Source organism: Chenopodium album, chromosome 14, assembly GCF_948465745.1.
Source record: "Chenopodium album chromosome 14, dcCheAlbu1.1, whole genome shotgun sequence".
NCBI classification, from domain to species: domain Eukaryota; kingdom Viridiplantae; phylum Streptophyta; class Magnoliopsida; order Caryophyllales; family Amaranthaceae; genus Chenopodium; species Chenopodium album.
Window position 1 is genome coordinate 14,007,517 of NC_137847.1, and position 14,614 is coordinate 14,022,130.

The 14,614-nt window shown below is 35.5% G+C and overlaps 1 long non-coding RNA gene and 2 other non-coding genes across 3 annotated transcripts; 2 read left to right on the forward strand and 1 right to left on the reverse strand.

The window, feature by feature from the left end:
- The first annotated feature begins 433 nt into the window (after positions 1-433).
- On the forward strand, positions 434-539 carry LOC145580428 (small nucleolar RNA R71). The gene has a single exon (XR_014099474.1). It is a non-coding gene; the product is annotated as a small nucleolar RNA R71 (small nucleolar RNA).
- A 7,948-nt stretch (positions 540-8,487) lies between these two features.
- On the reverse strand, positions 8,488-8,593 carry LOC145580363 (small nucleolar RNA R71). The gene has a single exon (XR_014099424.1). It is a non-coding gene; the product is annotated as a small nucleolar RNA R71 (small nucleolar RNA).
- Positions 8,594-11,109: 2,516 nt separating this feature from the next.
- On the forward strand, positions 11,110-13,675 carry LOC145578975 (uncharacterized). The gene is made up of 5 exons (XR_014098950.1): positions 11,110-11,617; positions 11,724-11,840; positions 11,950-12,031; positions 12,113-12,214; positions 13,542-13,675. It is a non-coding gene; the product is annotated as an uncharacterized LOC145578975 (long non-coding RNA).
- The last annotated feature ends 939 nt before the right edge of the window (positions 13,676-14,614 follow it).

The window sequence follows — 14,614 nt, forward strand, 5'->3', positions numbered from 1 at the left end:
GCATAAACACAATGGGAGGTATCATGATCATAGGTTTCGCAATTAGAACAAAACATGCATCCTTGGGGCATTGTATTGTAAGAAGGGGGAAGAAGTGGCCATACCATTGCCTCCCTTAGTTGAAGGGGAGGTATTGCCATGAGGATTGGACCTTTCTTTCATCAATTCGTCCATTTGCTTGGTCATTTTGGAGATTTGGGTAGAGAGGTTGTTGATTGCGTTGGCTTGCTCCAATGCATAAACACCCTTACTAGAAGTAGCATCCCTTTATCCTTCATACCAATCATCATAGTGCTTTGCGGCCTCCTCTATAATACACTCCACTTCATCCTCTCCTTTGTTCATGATTAGACCGCCGGCCGCGGCGTCTAGGCTTGTTCTTCCTTGAGGTGTGAGACCTCCATAGAAAGTGTGAATGAGTTGATACTTGGGTATCCCATGGTGTGGGCATTGACGTTGAAGTTCTTTGTATCGTTCCCATGCCGCACTTAGAGACTCACCACTCTTTTGGCGAAAACCTTAGATCAAAGACCGAGCCTCAGCGGTCTTCCTATGGTTATAAAACCTCCTCAAGAAAGTCGTAGTCACTTGGTCCCATGTTGTGAGAGAGTTAGGGGGCACCTCCTTCTCTAGCCACTCTAGTCCTCTCCCAATTAGAGAAAATGGAAACATCTTGAGGCGAATATATTCTTAAGTCACTCCATTGACCTTTATTGTGTCACAATATTTCTCGAACTCTTTTAAGTGTTCATGGGGACTCTCAAATTTCCCACCCGAGAATTATTTCCTCTCTATCAAAGCAATCAAATTGGGCTTGATTTCGAAATTATTGGCTTGAGTAGTAGGAGTTAAGATCCCACTTTGTGCTCTAAAGGCTTCAGGAGCCCCAAGACGACTCAAAGGTGTATTCTCTCCCATTTTAGGACCTTCTTCACTCTCGAACTTATAGGTTGAGAAAGGGTTGATTTCCAGACTCGATGATAAGTTAGGGCTATCTAAATCTTCACTTGAGGGAGAAGAGGGTGGAGTATCTTCTAATTCTCTTACTCCTCTCGTCGGGGTGTGAGAATTTCTACTCCTTGCTCTCGCTTCTCTTCGAAGTAGGGACAAAGACCTCTCTAGCTCTGGATCGATGGGAATCAAAGACCTTGAGCGGGTTCGTCCTTTGTTCATACAACAAAGCTAAGAAGAACATAAGCACTGACAAGTAACAAAAGTAGCAAACACTAACAAATAAAAGGTGAGATAGTCTCAAACAAGCAATGAAATAGCAATGAAAGCTGTCTCCCCGGCAACGACGCCAATTTGACAAAGGAATAATCGCGTCGTTAGACGTATATGGCAAGAAGAGGGGTCGAACCACAGGGAGAAGCACATAAACACCGCATTCATCACTAGACTTTAAGCTATCTCGGGACAAAGGACATGAATGACTAAGAGATTAAACTAAAGGTAAAACGAGTTAAAATCAATATAACTAAACACCAAGGGAAATGGGTAGATGTAGATGCCACTTGATCATGCAATAACATAAAAGCAAATCAATAGTGAACTAAACATGCGTGAATATCGAAATAAGGTCCAATCTAACCGCCTTCCGGGGTTAATCGGTTTCTCCTAACATAGCCTCTATGTTTCCACACTAGAACCATATATTGGGAGGTGCAATCAAAGAACAATCGATAGTAATGAACCTTAACTAAGTCAACTTCCATTCCTTGTTAGCAAAGATTCACCTTTAATCAACCAAAAATGTGCACTTGCAAGAAGATCAAAGAATATCAAGCATGCAAAGATTTTAATCACAATTAACTTAATCCCAATATTATAAACATGAACAATTAGCAACTACGCCATCCCCACACCCTTGGCTAAGTGACTACTCACAAATCATGTTGAAAACAATATCAATCACCAAATCAATAAGCATCAACATGATCAATAAGCAAAGAAGGAAAATCAAAGTAAACAAACAAAATTAAATGCAAAGGTAAAGAGAAAGAGTAAGAGATTGCTCATTAATTGAAGTTGAAGATCTACAAAAGATTAAACAAGCTTCTTCTTCAAAATCCAAGTTCATCAATGAAGAAATCTACACTTTCTCTCTCTACCAAATGAAGACTAATAGTGTTTCTCTCTCTAGATTAAGCTAAAAAACAATGCAGAAAATTAAAACTAAGTTAATCTAATTTCTCCTCCAAACGTTCTCAAAAATGGGACTTATATAGTCCGTACACACCTAGCTGAAGTAAGGGAGCGGTCCGACCGAACACTGGGAAGGTTCGGCCGGACTACAGAGTAGGTTCGGCCGAACCATGGGTAGGTTCGGTCGAACTCCCCTTATCCTGGTCTGGTCGAACTTCTGAGGTTCGACCACTCCTGTAAAATCGCCAAAATGCAGCTAAACTCTGCCTCTGCGTTCGACCGGACAGTGGAGCAGGTTCGGCCACACCTTGGTTCGACCGCACCTTCAGGGGGTTCGGCCGAACCTCTCCTTAACCTTGCTTATCTTCAGCTTTCCTTGAACTTTTGGCTTCCTCCTCTTAAAGACCCCGGTTCCTACAAAGAATAATCATGGAAATCAAAGTAAAGAGTAGGAAAAAGGGCAAAATCTAGGAAAGAAGATGCATAAAGGGAAATGGAACTAAGTGCAAAGAAAAGGATGCAAAAAAGCCGCAAATGTGGGAAAATGACCATCAAAATGAACCTTAATCGTGGCATAAATGCCACTCATCATTTAACAAGAGTAATAGGAATTTAGGAAGTAGAAGATAGTGATACATAAGCAAAATCGAGTGATATCGGGTCTTAAGATCAATGAAATTCAGCTCATGTATATTTGCAGTAGAAATTCATAAGCAAAATCGAGTGATATTTGCATGAAAACTGTATTGGTGATATGTACATTTATCATTCTTTCACATGATATAGGTTTCATTTTTGCAATCATGTTGATGAATGGGAAGGGGTTTAGGTGTCTACCATGGTTTGGTTAAGTGATCATAGCAATTTAGGAGAATGTAGTATCTTATCTAGTTATGTAGAGTGAAATATATTATTTGTTTCACATGAAGTAAAAATATAGTACTCCAATATGGTAGTTTCATGAGAGAGTGGTGAAAGTAGAATTTCTGTGAAGAATGTTATGAGAATAGGGCTGCTGGGGGTGGGAAGAGAAATGAGATTTAGTGGGATAAACACAGCATGAAATTTCTTTTATGGTAAGTTGACTAATTATATAAAAATGAATAGAAGTTTGTCGTACGTATTTTCAATTGAATTTTTGGGAAAATGAAATTGATTGAATTTTGTTGTTGACTTTTGTATGAATGTCTCTTTTATGCAGTGTGAACTGAAATATATTATTCTTGAATGCCATTTATCTTCTTTGGAATATTAAACTAATACTTGTAATTAGTGATGTTATATACCAAAGATTATAAGAGTCCTTTAATTGAATTCTATTAACATATGCAGGTTAGGGGACAATTATCACGCCTAATGAGTTTGTGTTACAAAGAGACAGCTGAGGATGAAGAGAAGCCAATTCCGGCGAGGATTCGAATTCCGAGGACCCGAAATCCCGGGAATATATATTGGTATATAATTTCAGAATTTTTTGTCAGAGTAATGCCTTTTTATTGTATTTACTGTATAAATTTGTTTATTGAGCTTTTAGATTTTGTTTTTTAGGTGTTTGAATTCTGTGTTTGGTAAGGGAATAATATAGTGATACGAATGCACATATTTAATTAATCATTTTTCATTATCTCAGCTCTATAAGAACATTACCCCCTTAGTCTCTAGCTGAATAAGTGTTATTAATTTTCTTTGTATAATTTGTCCTAATTAAAGTAAGCTACATTAATTGACGGGTTTAGCTTAATGGTTAATGGTTGTGTATAAGCTATTGGAATCAAGAAGGGGGTAATGGAAATATTAGTGGATTAGCTGACTTTAATATGCGTCACTAGTTGTTCTAGGCATTGCCATGATAGCTATGGGCAATGAAAAGGGTCTTGCCACACCAATTGACTACTTAATGAATTTTTTGAAAAATGGGAACCAGAACATGAAATAGACAGTTCTTATGGTGCTTTCTCTTCTATGCATATCTAATCCAGTTAGAGCTAATGTCATAGAAACCTTGCCCTATCCTCTTATTTTTCTTACTTGGTTTAACGGTACCTTTGAGAGGCTTGTCAAGATCTGACTTTAATAATATTGATGGTAGCTGCCGTGACATCTTTGGCTCTCGGTATTACATCAGAGCCTGAGGCCTTTGCATTTTGTCAGTTTATTGTTAATCAAATAGAGTTTAGGAAAAGGAGTATTGATCTATATAGTTCTATTATTATATTTTCCCACAGACTACAACTGCTTTAAGGTAATGTTGTGGTTATGAACCTCAAGAGCTATTGTGTTTAGATTAGTGTGCCTAATTTATTTTTTTTTAATTTTTTTAATGAAATTTTCATTTAGGCAGTCCTGCAGTTAGAATAGAAATAACAATAAATTCTTAAAACGAGCTGATATTTTAGGAAACAAAATTATAATCACGGTCAAAATTACATAGATTGAGTACAATAATGAAATGAAGATTATATAAATTATATTAATAATAAGAGCGTTGACGAAAAGTCACCCATAGAGCAAAAATTTCGTAGTTTTTGGAAGAGAAAATAAATGATGATTGCTCAAAAAAATAAAATTATGGCACGTTTGGATATGCGGATTTCATTTAAAATTCCCATTTGTGTCAAAAAAATAAAATTATGGCCTGTTTGGATTTGTATTTGGGTCAAATCCATGCAAATCCAAGCCTTTACAAAATTAAGTGCAGCTCAATTACTTTCAAATTCCATCTCACATATCGTCATTTCAAATTCTCACACTTGCCCTAAATTTCTCTCTCCTACTCTATTTCCCTTTCCCGACATTTTCTCTCTCCTCCATTGAAGCAGCTCCAATTTCTCTCTCTTCCATTGAAACAACTCGTGTGAGCATCCATCATTGAACCGGCTTGTGAGCTTTTATCCTCCATTGAACCAGCTTCTGAGGTAGATCTTCTTAACTAATCAAATATCAATTTCATAATCTAAGGCTTATCTATAGTTGCTGCTGATTTTTTTAGCCATTTTTTGTTCCTTTTTATTATAGAAATAATTTATTTATGTGGTACAATTTGTGTTTTTGTTCCTTTTTATTTTAGAAATAGTTGATTTATTATTTAATTTGCAATTTGGTTGGGGTTGGAAACTATGAAAAATGACATTGGTTTATATTTAAAGATTCCAATCTACATTTTAATGCTTGATTTGTTATTTAATTTGCAATTTGGTTGGGGTTTATTATAAAAATGCTTCATATTTGGTTGATATTACCATAGTCGAAATGATTGAATGTTGTTCATGTTGTAATCTCTAATAAACTCTACGATTTGTTATAAACTATAAAGAATTTATGTTCAACAGCTGATTACTTTAAAAAAGATTTTTGCATGGAAGTGTGAATTACTAGTACGAAGTATGCCTGAAATCGGTATAGGACACTTAGCTTGATGATCCTACAGGACAGTAGCAACTGATTGGAATAATTAAGTTAGTTATACTTTTTTTTAAAAGGAAGTTAGTTATACTAATTTGGAATAATTAAGTTAATTATACTAATTGGAATAATTAAGTTGGTTATACTGATTGGAAGAAATTAAGTTGTTTAACAAATGAAAAAATGTCATTATAAATTTGTTTAATTTCTAAAGAATAGTTGGAGAATATGAGGCGAGAAGTAATAAGCAAGTGTGGAAAGCTTTAATTGAAACATGGATCCACTATTAGAAACTATCCCAATATTTTATTATGAGGTGAACATAGTTTTGTGAGGAGTGGTTATTTTTATCATAATCACCCTGAATCATCATTATTTTTGATGATGGAATCATAATATCATGCTCCTTTGGTCCCTTACTGTTTGCCCTATTTACTCTTGACTTGCTGAAATTCCAATCGACATTTTAATGCTTGATTTGTTGTTTAATTGGCAATTTGGTTGGGGTTTATTATAAAAATGCTTCATATTTGGTTGTAAACATATCACTTAACAATACTAAAATGTTGATTATGCCATTGCTCTGGTTATTTATTGCGAGTTATATATTTGGGTGGTTTTGTTTAATGGTGGTTTCTACTTTGGTTAGTGATAAGTGGTTTATTTGACCACTTATTTTGTTGATTTAAACCCGGTTTTGCAATCTTTTCCCTTCTTTCTAACCCGTTTTTAAATAAAAATGTTGTATCTCGGCTTCGCCTCCTCTTTTCTTGTGTTTGTCCATGATTTGCAGGTATTATGACTTCCTTTGGAAAACAATCAAAGCTCGTGGGTGAGTTAAGGCATGAATTCAGAGAAAGGAGAGCCCGCTCCTGGAGGAGCGGGCGTGCACCTCTTCAGGAGCGGGCGCTCCTACCATTGTCACAACATTCTGCCCCTAGTCCAATCCTGTGAGGAGCGGGCGTGCTCCCTAGCTGGAGCGGGCACTCCTAGTAGCTACAACACTTTCTGCCTTAAGCTGAAGTAGGGAGGAGCGAGCGTGCACCCTCCTTGGACCAGGCGCTCCTCCCCCTAAATGTAAAATCCGCCGCATACTAAAGAACAGGGGAGCGGGTGTGCAAAGCTTCTGGAGCGGGCGCTCCTCCCTGATGTTTTTGAGTTCTGACTTTCTTTGAAGCAGGCTGGAGCGAGCGCGCAGCCATTTGGAGCGGGCAGTCCTCGCTTGAAATCCGTCTTATTTTGACGGATTAACCTATGTAAATCGGGGAGTATAAATACTTCCCCTTTAGCTCATTTGTAAAGGAGACAACAGTAGCCTAGTTTTTAGTAGCTGCTCTTAGTTTGAAACATTCCTCTTTGATAATTTAGCTTAGTTTTCATCAATTCAATCATTCTAATAGTGAATTTCAAGAGTTATTCTCAAGGTTTGGCACTTTGTAATTAACATTTGAAGCTTCAATTAGTAATTTCTTCCACCTTCATCTACTTAATTTCTGATTTTATTTGGTATTTGCATGTTACTTAAATCTCTTAGTTCTTGATAATTTGTTGTTGGATGATAGTTTATTCAATTGTTAACCACTTTTCCCCAATTATTGAAGTATTTAGAATCCTAATCCTTGTTTGCATGTTGATTAATATGAGTTGTGAGTAGTCTTCTTGCTAGGGGTTAGGTGAAGCTCAACCTTTTGGGTTAGTTATGTAAATGTGGGAGAAGCATTGATGTTTGTATTGCAATTAAATTGATTGTATGAGATTACTTGTTAGTTCTTCATGATAGGATTAGTAACCCTTGACTTAGGAGCTTGATAGCGTGGCATGCTTAGTTTGACATGGAAATGTGAATTGTGTATGTCATTACTTATTGCAATTAGATTATGTATCTTCTATTGCTAAACTAATGAGGAATCTAAGTTTAGTAGTGTGAGTTGTTTCCTAATTGCATGAGGTTGATCTTACATATAGTCCTTGCTATATCTTGTCTATTTTACTCCCTATTTGCCTAATTTCCTTGGTTGAGTGGATCCCATTCCATAGTGTCTTTAATCCATTGAATTAGAACCATAGTTTGTTTGTCTACTTGACGAACCCCTATTTACCAAAGACTTCGAATTAGCTTAAGTGTTAAGATCTTTAGCAACCATATCCCGTTCCTTGTGGACCGAACTCTTACTTATCATTATTCTTGGTTTGTAGGATGTTTGTTTATAAGTGTGTTTGATTAAGTGTGGACTGTGCGACTGTTCTAACGCCCATCAAAATGGCACCGTTGCCGGGGAACGGTGTTGTTGATTTCTAATTGATTACTTGAGTCTAGTTCACCGTAAAACAACAAAATTCAAAAAGAGTGTGTTTCTTTTTGGCTACACTTGTGGCCTTGTTACTAATTGCGATTGTTGAGAGTGTATGCGTAAAACGCATAATAGGATTTTGGTGCCTTGCGATCCCGAGATTGAGCAAACTTATAGAAGGAGAAGGAGAGCCGGTTCTAGACCATTAACTACTTCCCCAACTAGGGAGTTCAATTTCGAGGAGCAACGATATCAAATGGGTGACACGGAACCACCACCTCAAAGACCTTTGAAGGAGTTGGGAACTCCGGGAGCTTATAGAGCTTCAAGTGGCATTGCTCCCCCCGTTACTCAAGCCAATGATTTCGAGATTCGACCCGCAATGATAAATTTGATTGAAAGAAGGCAATTTAGTGGAGCAAAACATGAGAGCCCTCTTGCACACTTGAACGAGTTCGAAAAAATTGCAACACGATCAAGGTAAATGGGGTCACTCAAGAATTTGTGAGACTAAAGCTATTTCCTTTCTCCTTGATAGGAAGGGCTCTTGAATGGCTCAAGAAGGAGGTGAGACCTAACTCCTTGAGAACTTGGGACGAGGTCACCACTGCTTTCTTAGGGAGATTTTACTCTCAAAAGAAGACGACCGAGGCAAGGGCATTGATCCAAGGTTTCCGTCAAAAAGCTAGTGAAACCATATACGAGGCATGGGAAAGATACAAAGAATATCAAAGGGAGTGTCCTCATCATGGCATTCCGACATACCAAGTGCTTCAAATTTTCTATGGAGGCTTGAGCCCACAAGGAAAGACTAGCTTGGATGCGGGAGTGGGTGGCCCGATTATCACTAGTGGAAAAAAGGCCATCCTTAAAGGCCTATTTGTAACGGGCAAAAAAATCCCCGTTACAATAACATCATTTGTAACAGGCAAAATCAATGTCCGTTACGAAAAATTGGCGACTTGAGAAGGAAAATAAGTATTTGTAACGGGCACTTATATGCCCGTTACAAAAAAGTTATTATTCGTAACGGGCACTCTATTGCCCGTTACCAATAAATAATTATTTGTAACTGGCAGCTTATGCCAGTTACAAATAAAAAAGTCAATAAGATTTTGACCGATTTATTTATAACCAACATAAATTGCCCGTTACAAATAAACAATTATTTGTAACTGGCAGCCTATGCCCGTTACAAATATGAAAGTCAATTAAATGTTGATCGAATTATTTGTAGCCAATAGTAGTGACCGTTACAAATAAGCTTTCAAATTAAACCCTAACTTCTATTTCCCCTTTCTCATTCTCTGTCTCTCTCCTCAAAATTTCACCTTTCTCTATCTCTCTATTTCCCCTTTCTCATTCTCTGTACTCCCGAACTCCATTGAAGCTTCGTCGAACTCTGTCCCTTCTTCTCCGTTGAACTCCATTGAAGCTCCGTCAAACTCCATTGAAGCTCCGTCGAACTCCGTCCCTTCTTCTCCGTTGAACTCCATTGAAGCTCCGGTGGAAATTCCTCAACGTTGTCAACCCCTTTCTTCTCCCTCGCAATTCCCTTCTTCTCCCTCGACTTTCCTCCATTGAAGCTCCGATGGAAATCCCTCGACGCCGTCAGCCTTCAATTCTCTCGCAACCTTTTGTCGTCGTTCCTGAGGTCAGCGGCAACGCTCCGGTCAGTTCTCCACCGTGTCGGTTAAGCTGGCGTGCATTCTGGTAAACAGTTAAGTTTTTATTTCAATTAAATTGTTTAAGAAGTCTGTTATTGTGAAATTTCAATTTTTCAAAATATGCTAAGTACTGATTTGTTTCTTAGTTGCTTGTTTTAGTGAGTATTTTAGTTAGAAAATTGCTTTTGTACTATCAATTTGTAGTCATATTTGGCAATATAAAATATAGCAATCTGGTTTCCCGTCCATGAATGTTGAGCATTTTCCACCACACAGCTCTCATTACTGAATGCAGACTACATATGTATGTTGGGAAAGCTTCTTTTGCTGTAAACAATCATTCTGTATATGCGTGGAGTAATTTAATTGAATTTTGTAATTTGTAGTTTGTAGTCTATAGAAGTAGCTTTATTAGGACCTTAACATTATTTGGACAGTTTAATTATGATATTTTCTTCTTCCTCCTCCCTAAGGCTGGGAGTCAAAGTTCGGATCTACTTCATTGACTTCAAAAGTCAGAGGATCTCAAGTGTCTGAAAAGTAACCAAAAAATGGAGGGAATAACAGCTTTTGTGAATTTGTGTGGCTTCTAAAGTCTACTAAATTTGGAAAAAAATAGTTTGAGAAGATTAAGTTTATTGATAATTCTTATAGAAGAAGGTTTGGCAAATTATTATCTGTTAATTAAGCAAAGAGTGTATTTGGAGAAGGTAAAGAGGTAACTGTTGTTTTTGGTCAAATCGTCATTGTGTATGCTATACGGTGGAGGAAGGGAATATTCCGGCGAGTCGTAAATGGCGTCACCATCAGAAGTCGTAAAGGGGGTCAAATTTGCCATTATAATACACACTAAATTTGGCAATTTGAAAATCTGAATATATGTTGCTATATATGCATGCTCCAGTAAGAATATAAGTCCTATTACTCCATGTGTTTCACATTCACACCATAAAATGAAAATATAATATGCTAATTTTATGTCTATGTATAAAAAGCTAATTTTATGAAAATATAAAATAATGAAACTAATTTGAGAAACAAGCGGTATTTTAGTAATGCTTTACATTATGATAATGATGTGAATTTCCATTATTTTTCACAATACAATCTGTTTCTTGTATTTCATTAATTTTTTTTTACTTTGTGGTAATTTCAGTATTATGTTATTGTGTTGACATTTTAGCTTACAAATTTATGAAATTTAGCTGTAAATGGAACATATTCTCATGATTAATTGGAGAATAGGGGGGAGTAATGATTGTACTCAGGTCTGAAATACACTGCTCTTATCAATTTTTTTATGCTGTAAATTTCAGATATTTTAAAATATGTTATATAATGCCTCCGAGAATAGTCATATTGGAAGTAGTGCCTCCAAGAATTGAAGAAGGGTTGCATTGCTGAAATATTTGGCGTTCTCGTTTAGAGTAAGAGAAGCGTTGTTCTAAGGCTGAGTGGTTCTTTCTTTTGATTTTTACTTGTTTCTGATTTTTGTTCACGTCATGAAATTTACATTTAATTATTTATTTTCTTCCATTTTTATAAAATTATGATTGATTATTCGGCCAATTTCTGCCATTTTATTATTAATATTTATACTACTCTGATTTTCTGCTTTGTTATGGTTTCTTGTTTCATTGAAATTCTTACTCAATTTTTATTGTTTTTTTACTTTATGGAAATTTGTTGTAGTTTGCATTTCTGTTTAGTTTAATTCAATTTAACTGTTGTTTTGATTTTGCTTGAACATATCTCTGATTTGTTGATTGATCTTGAATGTGTTAATATTTGTTATGCATTATATCTTCATATCATATGCCTAGATACCCGTTCAAGATTTACTCATTATATCTTCATATCACATTATATGCCTAGATACCCGTTCAAGATTTGTCTTCAAGATTATGAGTAAATCTTGAATAGTCCCCGTTTCCCAATAATGTGTTAATATTTATATCTTCATATCACATTCTTTTGTCTTCAACTCATTTCTGAATCTTCAATTGAGAATGATTACCTTGAAGCTTATACATATGTGAAGAATACATTTTTGCATGAAGTAAGAAAGACGGGTAAACGTTGCAAATTCATAGTGGCCCCATATGTAGCAAGGTTCGAACTATGTTTTTTATACTTCTACTAAACTTATTTATATCAATGATATGTTTTCACCAATTTCCCAATACTCTAACTTGTGTTTTCCTCTTAAATGATGTAGTTGTCATTGGGTTCTTGCGGTGGTAGATCTAAAATTAGGTTTAGCATATAAGTTTGACTCTAAGAAGCTACCTAAAGAAAAACCACGACAATTGAGAATTGCCGAAATCATGATAACGTGAGCCACAAACTTGAAATTAAGCCCTAGTTTAATTTCTATTTTCATATTGTATGTGGTGTTGTAGATTATTTTGTTCTAAGTGTTAGAATATATATCATTTTTGTAGGGCTTATAAAGTATATCGGGCGAATCTCACAGGGAATGAATTGAAATCACATAGGCTAAAATTGAAATTCATACAAATGGAGGTAAATACACTACTCACCCCATATTGTTATACATTGTTCACTTTGAAAACAAAATGTTTAACTATTTGTTATATATGCTAGTGTGCTCAACAACAAGGAGGCGTTGAGTGTGGCTACTACATTATGAGATATATGTATGAGATTGTTACTTCTCACTTGGAGTGCAAAGGTGTCTTAGAGGAGGTTAGTAGCTTTTTTGGCAATTTTGAAGCCTTTTTTTGCTCTAAATGCTCCCAAAAGTGAGTTAATGGAGATATTTTATTCATTTCAATTCATGGAAACAAAAATAAAAGTTAATTATGGATGTTATGAATTTTATTTCTATAATTTGGACTAACACATGAAAGATGGGAAAGATAGAAGTCCCTTAAGCAATTTTGAAGCATTTTTGGCTCTAAATACTCTCAAAAGCGAGTAAATGGTCATATTTCATTGATTTCAATTCATAGAAACCAAAAATAAGTTAATTATAGATGTTATGAGTTTTATTTCTATAATTTGGACCAACACATGAAAGATGGGAAATATAAAAGTCCCTTAGGCAATTTTGAAGCATTTTTGGCTCTAAATGCTTTCAAAAGTGGGTAACTGGTCATATTTCATTGATTCAATTCATAGAAACCAAAAAATAAGTTAATTATAGATGTTATGAGTTTTATTTCTTTAATTTGGACCAACACATGAAAGATGAGAAAGATAGAATTCCCTTAGGCGATTTTGAAGCATCTTTTGCTCTAAATGCTCTCAAAAGTGAGTAAATGATCATATTTCATTGATTTCAATTCATAGAAACCAAAAAATAAATTAATTATGAATGTTATGAGTTTTATTTCTATAATTTGGACCAACACATGAAAGATGGGAAAGATAAAAGTCCCTTAGGCAAGTTTGAAGGATTTTTGGTTCTAAATGCTCTAAAAAGTGAGTAAATGGTCATATTTCATTGATTTCAATTCATAGAAACCAAAAAAATAAGTTAATTATGTATTTTATGAGTTTTATTTCTATAATTTGGACCAACATATGAAAGATGGGAAAGATAAAAGTCCCTTAGGCATGTTTGAAGCATTTTTTGCTCTAAATGCTCTCAAAAGTGAGTAAATGGTCATATTTCATTGATTTCAATTCATAGAAACCAAAAAATAAATTAATTATGGATGTTATGAGTTTTAATTCTATAATTTGGACCAACACATGAAAGATGGGAAAGATAAAAGTCCCTTAGGCAAGTTTAAAGCATTTTTGGCTCTAAATGCTCTCAGAAGTGAGTAGTAAATGGTCTTATTTCATTGATTTCAATTGTTATGAGTTTTATTTCTATTATTTGGACCAACACATGAAAGATGGGAAAGATAGCAGTCCCTTAGGAAATTTTAAAACGATTAGAGTCAACACATGAAAGATGGGAAAGATAGAGTTGTATTTCTTTAATATGAAATATGGGAAAGAAAACATATATTCTAATGATTGTTTTTATTTTGTAACCTCATTCATTTGTTTTTTTTTAAAGGATTTTTGTCCAAGACAAGCCCCTTATGATGTTGGCGAGTTGAATGCAGTTCGAGAACAATGGGCGCAATACTTTAGATCTAAATATTTATTGAATGCATAACTATTAGGTGGAACAATGTAATATATTATTAGTGTGTTGTATGTGTTGGATAAACTTAAACAAGTTTTTATTTGTAATGTATTATTTATTTCTTTATATTATTATGTCTTATTAATTTCCACGAATGTTTGTTCGGTATAATTGTTTATTTACAGGTATATATGTAGAGGAACAGGTTTATTATCATAGGAGAATTAATATTTATTAATTATCACAGGAGAATTAATAGGTTGTTTGTTCGGGCATTAGTGTTGCCCGTTACGAATAAGTACTTATTTGTAACGGCATATTTGTTGCCCGTTACAAATAAGTACATATATAAATACAACAAGTCGTTATTTGTAACTGGCAAAACAATGCCCGTTACGAATAATAGGTTATTCGTAACAGGCACCTAAATAGTCCGTTACGAATAACCTATTATTCGTAACGGGCATCAGGTGCCCGTTATGAATAACAAAGGCCATCCGTAACGGCCTCATACGTAACGACCACTACCCGTTACAGATGGGCAGTTTTTGCCCGTTACGAATGGTCTTTTGTCCACTAGTGTATGAACAAAATGGAGGAGCAAGTCATTGAAATAATTGAGGATGTGGTGAGGCGCCACATGGATTGGCAAGAAGGAGAGAGGGAGTCTCTAAGCAAAGGAGGAAGTGCGGTTTATTCCGTCGATCACCTCAACGCCATTAATAATTTGACATCTCAAATCGCTAACCTTGGAAAAGAGATGACATCCATCAAGGCGAAACTTGAGACCTCCACTTTTCATCAAGAGCATCCCTCCCAATCTAAGGGGAGAGGTATGAATTTTAACTCTACTCCTTCTACATCTAATAACATGCCAAATGGGTGCTTATTTTGTGAAAATTGTGGGTCATATGACCATGACACCTCTTCTTGTAATTATGATTCCCAATCCCAACCCCAATATGAAGATGGTAATGAGAATGAAAATGAACATGTCAATG